This window comes from Monopterus albus, unplaced genomic scaffold (assembly GCF_001952655.1).
Source record: "Monopterus albus unplaced genomic scaffold, M_albus_1.0 scaffold641.1, whole genome shotgun sequence".
In the NCBI taxonomy this organism is placed as follows: Eukaryota; Metazoa; Chordata; class Actinopteri; order Synbranchiformes; family Synbranchidae; genus Monopterus; species Monopterus albus.
Window position 1 is genome coordinate 24,482 of NW_018128521.1, and position 3,390 is coordinate 27,871.

The following is a 3,390-nucleotide window of genomic DNA, read 5'->3' on the forward strand; positions in this document are numbered from 1 at the left end:
GTTACAGGTCACTGTACGCCAAGACAACTAGACACAGAGACAGTTTCTCCCCTTGGGCTATTGCACTCTTGAACAGCTAGTCCAGGGGTGCCCAATATGTCGATCGCAAAGGTAGTGATGGTAGATCACGTGTCAATATGATCAGCTTAGTTAATGCTTTCAAATGAAAAATGCAACATCTCTCCTCAAAGCTCCGGTGCCATTTTGGGGGGAACTTCCAAAACCTTGAATTAGAGTTGGAGACGCAATTGAAGGCATGTGCGCAACTTGACATTGCGCATTACACAGATCAAATTGACAATTGTTGGTCAGAGTTTGACAAAAGCGTTCAAGAGTTTGCTTCACTTGAGCCAGTTACTACATTTAGGGAAGATACTGAGGTTGATTCACTCACATCAAAAATCGCAACACTGTTTCACCTGAACTGGTCTGGAGTGGAGGATGAGATATTGACACTACAGACTGACATTCAGCTGAAGTCCAATGGGCCGTTTTGGAACTTACAGAGGAAAAGTACCCAAACATGAGGAAATGTGCCACCTCCTTGACTGCATTATTTAGCTCTACTTATTTATATGAGTCAGCATTTTCCCACATGAAGACTATTAAGTCCAAATAATGCTCCACCATGACTGATGATCATCTGGAAGTCTGCTTGAGGCTGGCTACCAGCAGCTACTGTCCGGACTATGCAGCCCTGGCTGATTCCATTCAGTGCAAGTCATCAGAGTAACGTAATGGCCAAAACTGTACTGAATGGTGTGCCTTAAAGGTTCATGCAGTTATGCAAGGTGTGCCAACATATATTGTGTTTACATAAAGTATACTCAGTATATATATAAATAAATATATGTTTAGTATTTTTAGTGTAGGTAGATCATTTTGACTTGGTCATTTGAAAAGTAGCTTGCAAGGTGAAAAAGTGTGGGCACCCCTGAGCTAGTCTATGTTTGCTCTTTTAACTTGTGCTTATTTAACTTGTATATATTTTGTATTTATTTTGTTTTTATTGCTGTACACATTGGGGCCATTGATGATAGTTGGCAATAAAGTTTATGCTTAGACATAATATAATTAAGTGCCTGTAAAAGCCTCTTATTTACTCAAAAAAAGTGTAGTTACTGCTAAGCTCCTCTTCAAATGACAAAACACAGATGAACTGTGACATGACTTTCACTAATTTTGTCACATATGTGATGAAGTCATCCATAGATAATCACTAGCTCCATGTGCATTTGTAATTGCTAAGCTGCTTTAGATTCAGCCTGTTGTTTCTAGTGTCTCCCAGGTTTGCCTGCTCACAGAATCACATTGCTGTCAGGATATTAGCAACAGAACAAATCCAAAAGCACAGATTTAATAGAACAGTATATGTATGTAACTGTTCAGAATGTACAGAATGCTTGTTTTTTTGGCTTGTAATGAAAACTGTACCCTCTACGGCCCCTCAATATATGGCCATTGCAAAATATTTTATCAGTATGTGATATCTCTATACCAGTAACACTGAATTACTGAAACCAGAATGGAGTAAAAACTGTTCAAATCTGATTTTCTATGTCGATAAACTGAAAGAAAAGCTGTCAGCTGTGGTGTAAACCCAGGATCAGGAGTGAATGAGTAGATCAAACTGGAACATCACTGTTGTTATCAACTCCCAGTGATGCTGATGTGTTAACAAGCTGCTGACAGGTGCCACTGGTCTGACTCACTAATTAAACTCATTATAGCCTCAGTACCAGCTTGTTGTATGACTCCTGCATCATCCAGTGCCTCCATCTCTGGCCGCCTCTGCCTCAACACAGTCTGGCGAAGAGTTTATGACATTATTTTTCAGTAATGTATTCAACATGCTCAGGCAGCCACTAAAAGTCGAGTGTATGCCTGGCTTCCAGGATATATCAAGGCCCTATTCTTTAAATCTTCAGCCAGGAGCTACTGTGCCATGCAGAGGATAACATTTCAAATACTTTCAGTGCTGAGTCTTTAATATGGCCATATAGCCTGGCTGCTGATTCTACAATGTACTAAACTAAACATCCCAGCAAACATGTCACATATACAGCACAATAAGAAATGTATTTTCATGTCTATGAACATTTGATTTATCTGATGAAACACTTCTGCCCTCTTGTGTTTATATGTAGTAAATATACAGTGAGGAACAGAAGTATTTGAACACCCTGCAATTTTGCAAGTTCTCCCACTTAGAAATCATGGAGGGGTCTGAAATTCACATTGTAGGTGGATTCCCACTCTGAGAGACAGAATTAAAAAAAAATTTCAGGAAATCACATTGTATGATTTTTAAAGAATTTATTTGTCTTGCACTGCTGAACATAAGTATTTGAACACCTGAGAAAATCAGTGTTAATATTTGGTACAGAAGCCTTTGTTTGCAATTACAGAGGTCAAACGTTTCCTGTAGTTCTTGACCAGGTTTGCACACACTGCAACAGGGATTTTGGCCCACTCCTCCACACAGATCTCCTCTAGATCTGTCAGGTTTCGGGGCTGATGTGATTTCAGACCCCTCCACGATTTCTAAGTGGGAGAACTTGCAAAATCGCAGGGTGTTCAAATACTTCTGTTCCTCACTGTATTACTTATTTTCTAGTATGCCAGTATGTATTGGAAGTGCTGTCAAAGCATGGATGGATCATGAGTCAATGGGTCCCTGGACACAGACATTTAAAAGCCCCTTACCCCTCATCCACCTCTAGAAGCAACACTCACAGGTCGAGAGACTATATGATTTGTGTCTTATCTTCTTGTAGTTGTTTTTTGCCTGTTTATAGTTGTTTTGCATCTGTTTTTAGCCATTTTGTGTTCCTTTTTACTCATCGTGCATCTCTTTGTAGTTGTATGCTATTTTTTTGACATTTTAATAGTAATTTTTCTGTCTTTGTGGCCTTTTCTGTTTTTTTTTTGTAATTTTTTTGTCTTTTTAGTGGTTTTAATCATGTTTGTGTTTGTTTTGCTTCAGCTTTTTTTCTTAATTTGTTTCTTTTGCAGTCATTTGATTGACTTTCCAGCAGAAAATTTAACAGTTCTTTCATGGTTCTCTGGTCTAGGGGACCCCTGGGCCTGTGCACAGTAGGCCTTTCTATTAATCCAAAAAACAGGCAAAGGTCTGCACACTGCATTAAGCTCTCAGTAAGTTCGTTCTGCAGTAGCAGCAACATTTCGAGCTTCGTCACGCACTGTCAACCAGGCACGAGAGCCAAAAGCACACATTTATATACACATGCTAACACGCCAATCAGGTTCATTCAATGTGACTGATTCAAGAGCAATCTGCTTCTATGTTATCCAATTATTTATTATTATTATTATTATTGTATGGATGCTGAGTCAGCATCCATACAATAATAATAAATAATTGGATAA